The following is an 18394-nucleotide window of genomic DNA, read 5'->3' as shown; positions in this document are numbered from 1 at the left end:
AATGCCTACAAAGGGGCACAAAAGAATTTTGGGGGGTCATATACTACTATGGGCATTCATGCCCAAGTTTTTGCATGAAACAGATATTTTCATCTCCCCAGGACTGGAACAGGTGGCTTGTATGGTAACGCTATGTCTAATTTTTGAGAAACTGTATCTCTTGATTACAGTAGTAGATACATACTCTATGCATCTATCAAAACTCATCAAATTATACACTTAAAATTGGCCAATTTTGTTGCATGTAAATTACTCTTCAATAAAGCGAATTTTACCAAAAGCAAGAAAAAATTGTTGAAACCAAACAAAGAGAAAGAAACAAATCATAATTAATCTTGAATTATACACTTTACTAAAGCAGAGTTCAAATTAAGAAGATGCTTCCAGGTATCTGTTCATTTTGGGCTGGGTACACCCAGCCAAGTCCAATGTCTCCTGCGCCTGTGGTGGGAACACAGGCATTAGAGAGAAAAGCCTGGGCTCAACTCCTGGATCTATCACTTACAAGATGGGTATATGATACCATGTTAGTTGTCTCCAAATCCACCTGCTTCAGGTATCTACCTCCTCTTGGTACCTCTCCAATCTTTTATAAGGTTACTTTCTGTGAGCATTTCAGATTGGGATTTCCTTCCTCTATCTGCTTTCCACCTTTCCAAGATTCCTTGCAATTAATGACCCCCTGGAAAGATTCCTGCTCTTGTCATTGAATACACACACACCGATAAACACAGGCACATTTCTAAGGTCGCGGAGCAACAGAATGCTGTGTGTACCTGGTCCACCATCTTACATCTCTCAGAGCCAGTTTCCTTAATCTAAAAATCATAATATATTCTCCTCTCAAGTTTACTGAAAGAAATAAAGAAAATAATTAACATAAAAGAACTTTGCAAATGGAAAGCAAATAAAAGGCTTATAATTAAAGCCAATGTGTTCTTTAAAATGAGTCAAAAGCCAAACATGAGATTCCTCATTAAGTATTTAACTCTTTTCACCAATAAATGTTTCTTGTCTTCAATATGTCCTACTTGAAGTCTGCCATTTTTCCCAGGAAAATCCTGAAGTGTATTTACCCAAAAAGACAAATTGTACTAATGCTGGGTTTTTAAAATGATAGATAAAGAGAGAAAGACGAAGGGAAGGATGGAAGGAAGGTAGAAAAGGAAGGAGGAATGAAGAAAGGCTTGTTCTTATTTTCTAATGTTTTTAAAAGAATATTAAATATGCTTTTATGTATCTTTTATTTAAAAGAGATGAAACTGAAGTTCAGCATGCAAGGAAACCCCTTCCCTAGAGTGACCTTCTAAAATTCTGCCTGAAAACACAAATGGAAATACATCTGTCATTTTCTCTCAGATTCAAATTCTCAGAAGCTTTTTTAGCTTCTCTCAGCAAATAGAAACTGCTTTTTTTTTATACTGGAATTGTACCACAAACACTCACCTGATGGTGTCTGCTCAGTGGAGCTTGAAGTTGCCTGGCCAGAGTTTTTCTCAGGACAGGACGGAAGTGCCAGGGGAGGAAAAAATTGGCATGAAGTCAAAGTCGAACCTAGCAAACACTCAGGACAGGACTGAGTTATGTGGGCTTAGGGGAGCCACACTACCACTGGGCCAGTGTTATGGGCCCCAAAGTCACACTATTGAAAAAGTTAACAAATAAAACTTGTCATGCATAAAGGCATGCAAATATCAGGTCTACATGCCAATGATATTTAGCTAACAAAAGAAAGGTTGCACTTGGCCAGGATTATCAAACACAGAAACCAATTCACAATCATTTCCACATTCCAGCTACTGTTGGAAGGAGACAAAACAGGCCATTTAGGAACTCCCATCACTCCCACTGCCGCGATTTACCCCGTCCAGCTGAAGAAAGGGCAGTTGTGAGCAAGGCATCTGCTCCCAAGATTTCCAACGCAACGTAGATGCATGTGAATCTAGAGTAATAGAGAGTGACAGTCCTTCCGTGGCGTCAGTTTTAAAATCCAGATAGCCGGAGATATAGATGTCAGCTACGAGGACAGGCAGGCTTCATTGCCCATGGACATCTCACTTCCAGCACCTGTCCACGCAGCAGGCCTGTGCCTTCAAGTGGAGGAATGCACGCAACCTGCTCCCCAGCCTGTCCTCCCCAGGCTGCGGTGGCCGTAAAGGGCACCCTCCCCCCAGTCTGTGTCAGCACATGGAGATCAGTCAGGGGAGACCACTTATAATTATTTGGTGCAGATGGTCACTTGGTTAGCATGTACGCCAAGCAGCCGGGGTGTGAATTGCCTGCCAGGCCCTCTTCCAGAACAAACCTTTGGGCTACCGGGCAATATAGTGTAAGCGAAGAATAGCTTTTTCACACCATTCTGGAAGTCCAGTTTTGCGAGACAGGCAGCCCAGGGTTTAGGAAACCCTAAAACAATGACAAGTTCCTAGGTTTGTGGGACTTACGCGCCAGATGCAGAGACTCACCTGGTTCCTAAACGAGGTCATCAGGGTTTGGAACTTGTAATTAGAGCTGGCAGGGTTCTCGGCTCCCTTCTGTGGGTCTGGATCACGTGACTCTGCAGCAGGCGCAGAGGGATAGAAATGGATCCTCAGTGCGTCACTGAGGCTGGGTTCACAGGCTCTTCTTGACAACAACTCACCTTTGCCAGCACAAAGAAAGGAAACCCTGTAGCAGGCCTCAGCGCTCAGAACTTTAAAGGGAGAAGAAAACTTACGAGACCAGTTAAGTCCAGTCATTTTTTCAAACATTTTCAGTAGCACATCTCATTTTGCAAAAAAAAAGCTTTGATTGGATTTCAATGTATTGATCAGGAAAAGCAAAACTCTTTCATGGTGGATTTTTTTGTTTGTTTTAAGCAGGTACCGGGGATTGAATCCAGGACTTCAGTACATGGGAAGCAGGTGCTCAACCACTGAGCTACATCCATTCCCCAGCAAAATTGTTTTGAAGGAGAATTTGGGGAAACTCCTCAGAGTGCAATTTGGAAAACACTGTTCCAAGGAAATTGACATATTCAAGGTCAAACCATGTGGCTCTTCCAAAGTGGCAGAAAAAAACACAGCAGTGTGTAATCTAGTCTCTATTCATCTTCTAGGCAAACACTCCATCCTGGCTCTGTGTTAAAAGTACTGTGAACTTTTTGGACAAAGAGCAAGTCGTTTGGTTTCAGTCCTGAGTTCTCGCACACAGAAAACGGAATCACTACTGAGGAGTTATTGCGTATAGATCGCTGGACAGAGCTTGCAAAGCTCCTCAGAAAGATACCCAGTCCTCACCATCGGCCCTGCCCTCCAGCTCCATCCCACCAGGGGCCAAATGCCAAACCATGCTACATATTCTGTGGTGAGTTAGCAAGTGAGGCACTATCTTTCCAGGAAAATAGAAAAGCGGACTTCAGAATTTGAACCTGATCAGTAAGGACAGATCGTCTGTGAGGATATAGGAGTCTTCTCTCTTTTCCCCACAACCCACCTCCAAAAAATGTTTTCTTCCTCAACAGGATTTTTCTGCTTGAGTTATCCAAATAATTGTACTTTGCTTGACCTCTATAAGAGGCAATGGAGAAAATCATTCCCTGTTCATGAAAGGAAATTTCCCAGGAATCTCAGTGATGCGTTTCCTGTTCATTTTAAAGTCCACTTACAACAACTTGTACAGTTCTTAAAAAGCACCCGCTATCTGGAAAGCATATCTTAATCTCAGAGTACTGGGCTGATTTATTTCTCTAGGCAATCAAATTTAGCTATGCTATTGCCACATTTATTTAGTGGTTCTATCAGGTTCCTTGCTTGGCACGGTCTCTGTGCATCTTTTTACTAGTGTCTTTCAACATTCGTATCAACATTTGTATTTTTTTAAAAAACATAGGAAATCTCTTTGATTGGGACTTGAGGCTGGAATCACTCAGTTTGTGTTAAACTAAACCATCTTATCTCCATGTGTATCAGGCTGCTCCTGGCAGAGCCAGAGCTGCATCCTAGCATGGGATGAAAGGAGCAAACTGGAGCATTTGAGCAGGACAGACTTTCTCTGACTCCCACTATTGGGCTCCCAATCATGACAAGCAGGAAAATGTCATGTGATTATCACTCAAAAAATAAAAAGAGGGGAGCAGATACAGTGGTTGAGTGCCTGCTTCCCATGTATGAGGTCCCCGGTTCAATCCCCAGTACCTCTATAAAAAATAACTAAACGTGATCTATGTATCTTTATAAAATAAATTTTAAAATATATTTTAAAAAGTAAAAATAAAAATTTTTTAAATAAAAAGAAGACTGAGCTTTTCATCTAGAGACAGTGTCCTGAGCAGAGACCTATTCATTTCAAAGGAGAAGAGATGGCAGAGCATACGTTGCCTACCACGTGATTTTAGGCAGTCTCCCAACTGCCAGGAAATATGTTTCCGTGGAATATTTTTTCTTTAATAGCAGTTTCATGCAGTTTCCACACTCCTTTCCTTTTCTAGTTCCTTCATTCCCTCACCTGGCGTTTACTGAACACCCACTACATGCAGGCATAATCCTGCATGTGCAGTCACTCACTCATCCTTGAGGCAGTCATTTAACAACTAAGTAGTGGGCAGCTCTTGCAGGTCAGGACCATGCCAGGTTCTGGGTATACAGAGAACAAAGCCACAACCCCTCTCAGAGAAGTTCAAGGAGGATTCAAGTGGAGTCAGTGTCTGCTTAGTGCCAGACGCTGTGCCAACTGCTCTATGATCATCGACAACTTTACAGCACCCCACAATCAGATCCAGAAAATGTAAGGCACTGTCCCAGGACTTTCCAACTCCAAAGTCTAAATTCTTTCCAGCTCACAAGTGACTATAACATAACAGGAAAAGAAACATGTTTTGAGAGAGACACATAAAGAATAACAAGGTAGCATCATCTTTTTTCATCAAAAAATAATGCACTTGTGTTTAAAAAGAGATAAATTATATAAAAAAATAGTTTTAGTTTTGCAGTTTCTCAAAATGTTAAACCTACAGTTGCCATATGACCCTGTAATTCTACTCTTAGGGATATACCAATGAGAAGTGAGAACACAGGTTCACACAAAATGTTGCACACAAATGTTCATAGCCACATTATGCATAATAGCCAAAAAGTGGAAACATCACAAATTTCCACTGCAACCTCTCCAAAGTGGCAGGAAAAAAAACCTAGTGGACTGTAACTAGTGTTTCTCCATACAATGGGATCCTATATCTAGAATTTCCTGAAAAATCCAAAACACGGCACTGGAACTAATAGTTCAACGAAGTGGCAGGATACAAGATTAATACACAAAACTCTATCGCGTTTCTATATACTCCTGATGTGCAATCTGAGGAGGAAATCAGAAAAAAAATTCCATTTATAATAGCAACTGAAACAATCAAATATTAATATTTAGGAATAAACTTAACCAAGGACATAAAGGACCTATATTCAGAAAACTACAAAACAGTGCTAGAAAAAAATGAAGAAGACCTAAATAATGAAAGGATATTCTGTGTTCATGGATTAGAAGACTAAATGGATAAGATGTCAGTTCTACCCAAAATGATTTGTAAGTTCAACTAAATTCCAATAAAAATCCCAACAGCCTTTTTTGAAGAAGTGGAAAAAACCAATTATCAAATATATTTGCAAGGGTAAGGGGCTCCAAATAGCCAAAAAGATCTTTAAAAAGAAGAACAAAGTTGGTGGACACTCATTTTAAAGCATATTACCTAGCTACCATGGTAAAAACAGTGTGATACTGGCATAAAGATACATTGACCAATGGAACTGATTCAAGAACTCAGAAATATACCCTCACATCTTCAGTCAAGTGATTTTTGACAAGGCAGCCAAACCCTCCCAGCTGGGCTACAACAGTCATTCAACAAATGGTGCTAGGAGAAGTAGCCATATCCAAAAGAAAGAAAGAAAATGCCTATCTCACATCTTCTTTTTTTTTTTAAAGATTTATTTATTTATTTATTTAATTCCCCTCCCCTCCCCTGGTTGTCTGTTTTCTGTGTCTTTTTGCTGCGTCTTGTTTCTTTGTCCGCTTCTGTTGTCGTCAGCGGCACGGGAAGTGTGGGCAGCGCCATTCCTCAGCAGGCTGCACTTTTTTTCGAGCTGGGCGGCTCTCCTTATGGGGTGCACTCCTTGCACGTGGGGCTCCCCTTCACGGGGGACACCCCTATGTGGCACGGCACTCCTTGTGCGCATCAGCACTGCGCATGGGCCAGCTCCACACGGGTCAAGGAGGCCCGGGGTTTGAACCGTGGGCCTCCCATGTGGTAGACGGATGCCCTAACCACTGGGCCAAAGTCCGTTTCCCCTATCTCACATCTTATACAAAAATTAACTCAAAATGGATCAAGGACCTAAATATAAAAGCAACAACCAAAAAATTCCTAGCAGAAAATGTAGGAAAATATCATTAAGATCTAGTAGTAGGTGGTAGTTTCTTAAATCATACACCCAAAGCACAAGCAACAAAGGAAAAAATAGATAAATGGAACTTCCTCAAAACTGAACACTTTTGCACCTCAAAGGACTTTGTTAAAAGGCAAAAAGGCAGTCAGCTCAATGGGAGAAAATATTTTACGATCACATATCCAATAAGGGTTTAATATCCATGATATACAATGAGATACTAAAACTCAACAATAAAAAAGACAAATTACCCAATTAAAAAATGGGCAAAACACTTGAAAAGACAACTGTCCAAGAAGAAATACAAATGGCAAAGAAACACATGAAAAATGTTCAATATCACAAGCTGCATCAGTCAGCCAAAGGGGAGCTGATGCAAAGTACCAGAACTCTGTTGGCATTTATAAAGGGTATTTGTTTGGAGTAGAAGCTTACAGTCACAAGGCCCTAAAGAGTCCAATCCAAGGTACCATAAGAGATACTTTTTCACCCAAAGTCAACGGCTATGTGTTGAATTAAAATGGTGGGCAACATCTGAGATGGTTCAGTCTTCCTTCTTTCCTCTTACAGTTCCACGGTCCCAGCTTCTTCTGATCTCAACCATAGCTGGCATAAGGCTCATCTCTCTTCCTGGGCTCAGCTGCTCTGCTTTCTCCACAAGACCAGCTGTAAACTACCTGGGGCTCCAGCATCAAAACTAAAACTCAATGTTCTCCATCTCCATGTATTTACTTCCATGTGAGATTATCTTTTATCCCCACCAAAGGGTGCGGACCCAACCCTGCATGCCCTAATGATGTGGTCAAATAAAAGCCCTAATCTTGATTTAATAAAGGAAAAGTTAAACCTCTGAATCTAATCAATCTAATATGCCCAGAGGAACAGACCAGTTTACAAACACAATCCAATATCTGTTTTTGGAATTCATAAACAATACCAAACTGCCACACTAGCAATTAGGGAAATGCAAATCAAAACTACAAAAAAAAAAAAACTACAATGAGATATCATTTCACATCTATTAGACTGGCCACTATTAAAAAGCCAGAAAACGAAATGTTGGAGAGGATATGGAGAGAAGGAAAGTTTATTCACTGTTGGTGGGAATGTAGAACGGTACTGTGGAGAACTGCTTGGCAGTTCCTGAGGAAGTTGAATATAGACTTGCCATGGAACCTGGCAGTACAGTACTGGGTATATACCCAGAAGAACTGAAAGCAGAGACACAAACAGACATCTGCACAGCAATGTTCATAGCCATGTTATTCATGTTTGCCAAAAGTTGGAAACAACCAGGTGTCCATCAACTGATGAGTGGATAAACAAATTGTAGTATATACATATGATAGAATATTAAGCAGTGGTAAGAAGAAATGAAGTAGTGAAGTATATGACAACATGGATGAACCTAGAGGACATTATGTTGAGTGAATCAAGCCAGACACAAAAGAACAAATACTGTATGATTGTACTTTATGAACTAAATATATTGTGTAAACTCATGGAGTTAATAATTAGAATATAGGTTACCAAAAAATAGAAGGCAGGTAGAGAATGGAAAGCTGAAGGTTAATCTGTGCAGAATTGTTTAAAAAGGTTGTAAATCTTCAGAAATGAATAGAAATGGTTAAAGCATGTCATGATGTTTTTAACTAGCAGTGTTATTGTATGGGTATGATGGGTTGAAAGGGAAAGTCTAAGGCCATGTATATGAATAGAAGGAAAGCTAAAACCTCTAATATGGACTGTATAAGTTAGAAAAACCTCATGTAAAACATGAATATGGGGAATATAAGACTGTCTTTAAAATATAAATACAGGTGGCGGACTTGGCCCAGTGGTTAGGGCGTCCGTCTACCACATGGGAGGTCTGCAGTTCAAACCCCAGCCCTCCTTGACCCATGTGGAGCTGGCCCATGCACAGTGCTGATGCGCGCAAGGAGTGCCCTGCCATGCAGGGGTGTCCCCCGCATAGGGGGAACCACGTGCAAGGAGTGCGCCCTGTAAGGAGAGCTGCCCAGTGCGAAAGAAAGTGCAGCCTGCCCAGGAATGGTGCCGCACACACGGAGAGCTGACACAACAAGATGACGCAACAAAAAGAAACACAGATTCCCATGCCGCTGACAACAACAGAAGCGAACAAAGAAGACGCAGCAAATACACACAGAGAACAGACAACCAGGGTGGGGGGGCGAAGGGGAGAGGAATAAATAAATAAATAAATCTTTAAAAATATATATATATACAAATATACTAGAGAGAAGGAAAAAGAATAGCAGCTATGTATGGCAGGTGAGGTATAGAGAGATTGAGAGGTGAGAATTTTTGCTTGTTTTGTTTATTATTTTTATTGGAATAATGAAAGTGCTCTGGGAATGACTGGGGTGATGAATGCACAAATATATGAATATACCATTGATTGTACTCCTTGTATGGATTTATGCTTTATTAATATGTAACAATAAAATTAATTTTTTAATGTAAAATGAACATGTCATAGAAAATGAAAAATAGGGAAACGGACTTTGGCCCAGTGGTTAGGGCGTCCGTCTACCACATGGGAGGCCCGCAGTTCAAGCCCCGGGCCTCCTTGACCCGTGTGGAGCTGGCCCATGCGCAGTGCTGATGCGTGCAAGGAGTGCCGCGCCACGCAGGGTGTCCCCCGCGTAGGGGAGCCCCACGCGCAAGGAGTGCACCCATAAGGAGAGCCGCCCAGCGCGAAGGAGGGAGCAGCCTGCCCAGGAATGGTGCCGCCCACACTTCCCGTGCCACTGACGACAACAGAAGCGGACAAAGAAACAAGACGCAGCAAACAGACACAGAGAACAGACAACCGGGGAGGGGAGGGGAACTAAATAAATAAAAATAAATCTTTAAAAAAAAAAAATGAAAAAGAAAAAAAGAAATGAAGTTCTGATATATGCTACAATACAGAAGCGCCTTGAAGACCCTATGCTAAATGAAAGAAGTCAAGTGCAAGAGGCCACATTTATGTGAAATGCCCAGAATAAGCAAATATACATGGAGACAGAAAGCAGATTAATGGTTGCCTAGGCTGGCGGAAGCTGTCCATGGGGAGTGGAGCGAATGGGTACAGGGCTTCTTTTGGGGGTGATCAAGAGGTTCTGGAATTAGCTGGTGGTGATGGTTGCACAATCTTGTGAATATACTACGGAACTGTACCCTTTAAAATGGGGACTTCTATGATATGTGAATTATATCGCAATTTAGAAAAGAGAAAGCAAGATGGAGGGGCTTTTCAGAGTCAAGATTCCAGAGAGGACTCTGCTTCCCCCTCCTCTTTGAGTCATGGTCCAAGAAGAGATTCCCTGAAGAGCCCCTCACCAGGAATAGGCCACCCTGAGGGGTGTCACCCCTCATCTCGAGATGCTAGAAGTGAAATCCTGGTGCTAGGAAGCACAGAAAGCTCCTCTCTCCAGCTCCCAGCTCTCCTCTTCCAGAGCTGGCCCTGGTCCAAGAGTCAGGCAACTTTGGCTCTTGTCTCAGCTCAGCCATGAACTTTCTGAAGTCAGGCAAGTCCTAGTACTGTCAAACAGGCTAATTCCTCAGACTTTTTACCTGAAATAAATGATTAAGAGGGATCATCTTTACTAATTTTTATCTGCTCTCATAAAATAGCAGCTACCCACTTAAACTCTGGTAGTACTAAAAATCAAGCTCAACACAGCTGGAAAGCCCATTGCCAATCAGTCTACCAGTTCCAAGGTGGGTGGCTGCAGACATGGACAGCCTTCTTCCAAGGAGATGCACCTCTGTGGTTGACAGCCTCACGTAGCACTGGAAGGGCCAGCTGGGTGCTTCAATTCATTAGTTCACAGATCTTTCCAGCTGGAAGGGGCTTCCAGATCATTCAGTTCAGGCCCCTTGTGTTATAAATGAGAAAGTTGTGCCCAGGGTGCTTAAATTCTTTACCCCCAAGTCACAAGCTAATGGAGGCACAATCCCATTCTTTCCTGCCTCCTGCCCAGGGGGCTTCTAACTCAGCACTCTGCTTTTTTAGAGTGCTCTCTTTATTTGCAGAAATCTTATGCCCATGATGACCAAAGTACATTTGTCCTAACACCTGTGTCCAGCACGATGCTCTCTGAACCCACTGCAAGCCAGACATGAAATTTCACACACTTGGGGTTTGTTTGCAGGCTCAAACTAACTATAGGAAAGTCAAGAAAATGCAAGGAATATCATTCAGGGGAAAGTAAAGTCTGCACTTCTCACCCTTGTCTGTCTTAACCCATGAAATCATGTCCAACCATGATAGCATCAGTTTCTTGGCTTGATTAAGGTTATTTTTATTTAGTGTGACTATCAGAACTCTTGACTGAAAACGCAACTCACACTAGCATATGAAAAAGGAAGTTTATTAGCTTAACAGAGGTAGATTTTAGGCAAGGCTTGATGGGGGCTTCAAAAATGTCACCCAAATTCAGAACGGCTTTCTCTATCTCTTGATCCTGCTCCCCTCTGTGTTCGCCCACATTCATGGAGACACGCAGAACTCACACATTCTTGCCTTCATGACCAGTGAGCGGGTAAGAGTGAGCAAGTGTCCACTTGCCCGCGAGATCAAACAAAAGTCTGAGACCTGAATCTCAGTGCCTCTGATTGGCCTGGCTGAGCTTTATTCTCCTTCTGTAGAAAAAGAGTCTCATTTTCATTCTCTCTGTGATATTGCAGACTAATTTATAAAGGGCCATTAAACATGGAAGAGAATTCTGCTACCATTTGGCCTGTGTCTATTAATAAAGAGATCTCAACAGACTTCACCTTCTAAAGAATGACTTTCTCACTGAGCTTGGACACCAAAAACCCAGGGGGATGGGGGTTGGGAGGAAGCTTATGACAATCCTCTACTAGGTCCACACAGTATTTTCTTTAGACTAAGACTCTGGAGGTTTGCATTGCTAATTATAATACACAGTTTGAGACCTTGAAATTGATCTAGTATGAAAGCAGACTAAAGCCCCCTGCTATCTAGGATGATTTATCAAAGCCAGAAAGTGTGCCATGTGTCTCCCCTTGCCCTCCCCTCCCCACCCCCAACAAAAAGAAATCACTGGAGACCACACTCTCTTGTATAGGGTCATTTGGCACACCAAATACATTAGTCTTGGTCACGGTCAACCCCGGGAAAAGTGTGAAGTAGGAAAAGTTGGATCTTCAACATTAGCAACACCCTTCACTCAAACTGTGCCTTTTTGAGCAAAGCATTTCCCACCTTTCAGTAGCCTGGACTATTCTCCCACACCCAATAGAGCCCTTATGTTGCTCCCTGGGGGATGCCCAGAATTCTTTGGAGCCCAGATCCTCCTTCTCCTAGAAATACTACATCGTCGTTATCAACAAAAATTAGTTGAGTACCTATAATGGGAGGCATTTATGGGATGAGCTGGACATCTGTTACTTTTTTTGGTGACCCTATATCCCTTCCTTTGGGGACCCTTTCCCAATCCCATGCAATTCTATTGGAGCTGTCAATCAAAGGGAAACACTTGCCTCAACAAATAAGTGAACTTGGGACCCAGGCTGGCCTAACAGCAAACTCTCTACCCTTGCCATAGCACTGTCCAGAGATGACTATGTGATCCAAACAAGGCTAATCAGGCTGCTTTTTTAAGGGATTTCTAAGGATGCTGCAGGAGAGAGTGTTTTTCTTCTGCTATGTGACCATGTGATATAAGAAGCACATAAGCCTGACACTGGCCCTGTCTATCTTTTCTGCTTTGGTTCTGAGAATGAAACAAACCCAGAAGAGAAAAGAATTGAAAAAAGAAGAGATATGGCCCTGGTGGCATCATTTGATTCAGTAGCTGATCGGGATTCAGCTGCACCTAAATATTCCATGCACTGATTTTTCATTTACCTAGGCTATTTTTGGCAGCCCTTTTTTGTTAAGTTGATCCAAGTCATTTTCTCTTGTTTACAATTAACAAATCTTCACATATAATAAGTTATCAAGAAGTGTCAGATATCAGCTCCTTGCCATATAATCAGCCAAAGAGAGTCATGGACAGATAGTCCAGGTAAGAAATTTAAAATGTAGCTGAGATCAACACAGGCTTCCTATCAGAGCTCACTGCTTCCCAGAATTCTGTAAACCGCTGGCTCACCATCCTGCTGTGTTATGTCTACTCCTCACTTCCTTTCTCGGTTCTTGGATCTCCACGATTAAATGGCACATGCACACACACACACACACACCTGCTCTTCCATTCATTGGTTTCCTCTGGAAAGTTTGTCCCATGTAAATTTTTTTTTCTTTTTTTCCCTCACCTAGCTTCTGCCCCCAGGATCCCACTGACACTGACCCTATCCTGGTGAGTCTCCAAGGCCCTCCTGGTGGGGCTCCATGAGATCCTCATGTGACCCACCTTTCTCTCCACCCACCTTGGAACACCAAAGCCCTAGGCTGCCCTGCTCCACCTCTCACTCCTCCTGCCGCTTTGGGTCCCCCTCCTCAACTCATCCTATAGATGTCAGTGCTCCTTGGATCTGGGACCTCAGCTCCCCGCCCCCCTCACTCCTGGCACTTCTTTGGCTGTCTCTTCCCCACACCTTCCACCAGCCTGGGTGCCAGTCCCCACCTCCAACCCAGGTTCCCCTGCACGGTCAGGTTAGACCATTCTCCAATGGTCTGGTTCTGCCATTGAGGCCAAAACCTGATACCTAGAGCTCTACCAAAACCAGAATACCACTTTATGACCAAGGAGTCAGAGCCAGAATGACTTCCAGAGTGGTATAAGTAGTACCTCCATCCATTGCTAAGACTAGCCTGCAGAATAGAGACACAGCTACCTCACCTAGCAGAATGGCTGTGCAATGACTCAGTGGTTGATGGATGACAACTTTATGGCCTCTGGATCAAGAGTTTGAGGACTACCTGAGCAATCAAATCTAAACCAGAGGAGCAGATATAGCTCAAGTGGTTGAACACCTGTTTCCCATGTATGAAGTCCCGGGTTCGATCCCCTGTACCTCCTAAAAACAAAAACAAAAACACCAAACAAATAAACCAACTCTCACTGGGGAGTGGGTGTAGCTCAGTGGCTGAGTGCCAGCTTCCCCTGTAAGTCCTGGGTTCAATTCCCCATATCTCCTAAAAAAAAACAAGGGAAAAAAAAATCTAAAACAAAGCCAGGAAGTCATCAATCCATAGGGAACAGGCAGCGAGGTAGAACCCAAGTAAAAGCATCATGTCCGAAACCAGGTTGCTACATGAACAAGGCAGCAGTCCCTGCTCCCCATTCCTCTCTTCCTCCAGGTCGCTCACCTAGTTCCTGAGCACCCCAGGGACTGACACCAAAGTCATCAAGTAAAATGTGTACAAATGAAAAGATATCTATAACAAGGAGAAGATTCAATTAATTATTAATACTTAAAAATGAATGTTAGGAATTCTGATGGGAGAGAGCACATTTCTTCCCGGGTAGCTCAGCATAATCCCTGGGAAAAGAAGAGAATTGAACTGGACAGTTGAAGGCAACTGAATTTCAATGGCAGCAAGGAGGCATTTACAGCAACAGAATACGCAACCACGAAGTCAAGGCAGCAAAGGCCTCCTATAGAAAATACTTTCCCCAGCCCCTTTTTCCAATCAAACTAGGCTTCCTATCTCCCATTCCTTGGGGCCCTAATCTCCTTCCTCTGATCTGATAAACTAATCCTTACTAAGGTGCAAATGGATTGTTGAGTAGCCTTCTAAAGTAATGTATTTGCATTTTAATAGGGACATTCTGGATTTAGAACCTTAAACCAAAGAATAGGCTGTGAATACTGGTCATTTCCGGTACTATGATAAATAGCTAGGGAGAAATTATAGGACAGGTAAGTTCTCATTTTCCTTCAAATCAATCTTTGCAAGTAGAGCTAGTGCTCATTTCAGGGTTCAGAGTTTAATAAAATTCAGTTTGACCAGTGGTCCAGGTTTCTCATGAGAGTGCTAGAATTTATACACAAGCCATCCAAAGCATAGCTACCTAAATAAAGCTTACTCATAAAGCATTGGACTTTTTCTAAATGCTTGTAGGTCAAATGGTAACTCTCTATAGACCAGAGCTGTCCTTTGGCCTTGGACTTGTCATTCCCAATGGATAGGAGGGCAAAGTCCTTAAATTATTTTAAACATTGTATATAATGTGTTGCTTCTAGTGTTTCTTGATTCTAAATGCCCTAAAATTTGGGAAATCCTATGGTGCAATGATTGAGTAATAAAGATAATCACAGAAGAAATATTCTCAACTACAAAAATATATATATTTTACAGTTCCTATAAGCCTTTTTTCTTCAAGGTTTTTTTGGGGGGTTTTTTGGAGTTTGGGGGGGTTGGTTGGTTGGTTTTAGTAGTAATAATAGTAGCACTGTTCTAGAAAGGATGTTCTATCTGGAAGCATAAAATGAGAGCTAACTATGGTTGGATTTACAATTCATTACTCTAACTTACACTCAGTTCTTTTATTTATTTATTTTTTTAAGATTTTTTTTTCTCCCCTTTCCCCCCTCCCCCCAATGTCTGCTCCCTGTGTCCATTTGCTGTGTATTCTTCTGTGTCCACTTGCATTCTTGTCAGTGGCACTGGGAATCTCTGTCTCTTTTTCTTGCATCTTCTTGCTGCGTCAACTCTCCGTGTGTATGTTGCCACTTCTGGGCAGGCTGTGCTTTTTTCGCATGGGGCAGTTCTCCTTACGGGGTGCACTTCTTGCGCGTGGGGTTCCCCTATGAGGGAGACACCCCCGTGTGGCACAGTACTCCTTGCGCATATCAGTACTGCACGTGGGCCAGCTCACCACACAGGTCAGGAGACCCCGGGTTTGAACCCTGGACCTCCCATGTGGTAGGTGGATGCGCTATCAGTTGAGCCAAATCCGCTTCCCTCAGTTCTTTTAAACACAGCAACTTGTCAACAAACCAAAGTTAAATACCATAATATGCCTGATACTGAACTAAATACGGTAAAGACACACAAAATGCACAGGACCTTCGGAGTTCACCTCAGGAAAACCTATAAATTGATCTTGAAATAAGAAAAAAAGGATGGTTTGGACTCTGCCACAACATTTTTTGTGACGTTCTTTAACCTTTCTGGACTTTAATATACCCATCAGAAAAATGCAGGCAATGCCCTATTAACCACCAAGTAGTATCATAATAGTTTGTGGAAGAGTCTTTTTGGTATACCAAACTACATACAAAGTTTAACAAGGTATTAATTATTTTGTATTTCACTCAGTGCAATTTCAAAATTAAAATATAAGGAAAGTATATCCAAGGTTACTTTTGTAGACATTCTATAAAGACTTCAAAACCAAAGGATATAATTAAGCATCTAATTAACTTTTACCACATCCATATGATAGAAAAATTGGCCTCTTCCAGTTGCCTTTTTGCAACATTTAAGTCAAGCTCAGAACGGCTGGCTACAGAATATTATATCAAGTGACCCTAGTTGTCAATATGGAGAAATCATCAGAGTTTTTTTTTTAATTTCCAGAAAATCTTTTGTATCTCTTACTTCCTTTGGAGTGTAACACATGTACGACTTTAGCCCAAACACATTTCTTTTAAAACCCACCCATCAAAATTGTGCACTGCATCATAATGCCGTCTGGGCCCCAGTATGTAATTTGTTTGGGGTTTTCCGTTGCGTTTTTGTTGTTGTTGCCTTACTTTGAATAAGCAAATTAACCAATGAATGCCTGAGGACACGCAGCACATGTTCAGGGTTTGTGACATGAGAGGGCATAAAAGCAAGGATGGCAGTATCTGCTAATAGAACTTCCCATCCCACAAGAGGGGGTTGCATTTCTTTTGTTTGCACAATTTTAATAGGCAAAGCTACCCCTTTAAATGACACGAACCTTTTTGTCCCTGTGAGATTTCGGTTATCAGGCCACAGTCTGTCGGTTTGAAACCATTTCCTTCCCAATTAGCTTGCAGTTGGGTGGTGCATCGTGCTGTTTTGCGGTTTCTCTACCTTCATTTGACCTTCAGCATCATCTGTAGTGCTCTCTGTTTAGCACCAAAAATCACAATTAATGCAGAGGGGCACCTGGTGCGTTTGCTCAAGAATTTTGTGCTTGAAACCTTATAGCTCAAGAGGATTTGGAAACAGTCGTTTGTCTGTAGGTGGAGGTTTCTCTGCCACCAGGGTACTTTCTTTTCCGGGAACTGCAGTGAATAAAAATCCAGGAAAATCTCCATACATTTGAGGCTATACCAGCTGTGTAAGGGAAAACACCTTTATCTGCAGAGTCTATCTCCTCAACCCTTATCTTGTTTTAACTGAGATTTGCGCTATTTCCCTTGAAGCCAATGCTCTCTAGCGATTCCCATCCTTTTTCCTTCCTGTTCCAAAATGATTGCCTGCAGACAAGCTACACTGACCTAAGCATTCTTTCACACACTCTTCTCTCTCTCTACCACCCAATTATAAAATACACCCGGGCAGTATAGAATAACAATTTAAGTTGGGGGGCGGTGGGCACTGGGTCCAGTGCAAATGCCACTGGATCCTAAGGATCCTATAACAAATGCAAATAAAAACCAGCTTACCCAGTATCACTGCTTTTGAGGTAGAATCCTTTGACCACAGTGAATGCACCATCTGATAACAGCTAAGGGCATAATTAAGGAAACCTTTAAATCAAAATATAAAAGGCTTGTTCCATGAATATATGGGGAGGGGTGAGAGGGGAGGAGGTATCATTAAGCTACCAGAGTGTATGTAGGAAATATTAAAGGATCACTTTCTAAAATTTTTAATAGAATTTTTGTTTCATAGCTTTTAAAAATGTCAACTTCTAAACAAAATAGAAGTAGCTATTTGTGAGGTTAAAAAAAACAACACAAGACTTTAAATATCACTTGTTCCAGCCTCATTGTTCTACAAATGGGGAAACTGAGGCCCTGAAAAGTGAAGGCATCAGTCCAGATGAGTGAAATGAACCAGCAGCGTTAGCGGCAAAGCCAGGAGTGGAAGCTGGCTCTCCTAACCCTTAGTTCCTTTTTTCCCATACATTCTGTGGAAATCAAGAGACTTCAGAAATAACAAAGGCAGAGAAAAAAGGTCTAAGTCCTCAAAATTGTTTATTCTGCCTTTTTATGTGGATTCTGCCTCTTTTGACAATTAAATCATCAATCTTTTGCTGAGTGAAAACTCTGAAAGGGAAGAGAAATTGCAATTTGGCCTAAGAAGTTTGTCTGACAAAGAAGTAAAGCTAAGAAAAGTCAACGGGTTAAAGTTACGCATTCAGGCTACACAAAGGAGTCCTAAGTGAGCTTATTGTACTGGGAGCATTAGCCTGAAAATCAGTACTGCCCCTGAGCACTTCCATCTGTCAATCAGAAAACATATGGGTGGGTACTGAGAGAACTAAGACCAGTCCCCAAAGCCAAAGTGATGGGTTCTCAAAGGAAACGTAAGGAATACCAACTCTGATTTGTAATGGAGAGTTATCTCTCACTCCATACTAGCTATCCTCACTGCCACCAAAGTCAATTATCTACATAGACACCCACAAGAATGGCTAAATTAAAAAATGACAGACAACACAATACTGCCGGCAAGGATATGGACCACGCGTTCTTCGCGGGACTGTGAATTGGCGCAATCAATTTGAAAAGGGTGTAACCATTTCTTATAAAACTAAACATACATCTACCCTATGACCCAGCAATTCTATTCCCAGGCATTTACCCAAGAACAATAAGAGCATATGTTCACAAAGACTTGTACAAAAATATTCATAACAGCTTTTTTCATGAAATCCAAAAACCAGAAAGAAAGCCCATCAATAGTAAAATGGGCAAACAAACTATAGAATATTCTCCTGATGGAATACTACTCAGCTACAACAAACAAATGCACATTTGTTTATTTGTATACTACTGATACACAACAACATGGATGAATCTTTAAACACTGTGCAGGCTGAAAAAAGCCTTACACACAAGAATACATTGAT

General features: G+C 41.9%; 1 long non-coding RNA gene across 2 annotated transcripts in view; it reads right to left on the bottom strand.

The window, feature by feature from the left end:
• LOC131273674 (uncharacterized) overlaps positions 1-18394 on the bottom strand; it is an 87642-nt gene that overhangs the window by 44488 nt on the left and 24760 nt on the right. For both annotated transcript variants that reach the window (XR_009180950.2, XR_009180951.2), the window contains 2 exons: positions 2466-2557; positions 1447-1942 (listed from right to left, as the gene is read on the bottom strand). This is a non-coding gene — a long non-coding RNA (uncharacterized lncRNA). The remainder of the gene's footprint in view (positions 1-1446; positions 1943-2465; positions 2558-18394) is intronic.

Source organism: Dasypus novemcinctus, chromosome 16 (genome assembly GCF_030445035.2).
Source record: "Dasypus novemcinctus isolate mDasNov1 chromosome 16, mDasNov1.1.hap2, whole genome shotgun sequence".
NCBI classification, from domain to species: domain Eukaryota; kingdom Metazoa; phylum Chordata; class Mammalia; order Cingulata; family Dasypodidae; genus Dasypus; species Dasypus novemcinctus.
This window is presented reverse-complemented; position numbering and strand designations above follow the sequence as displayed.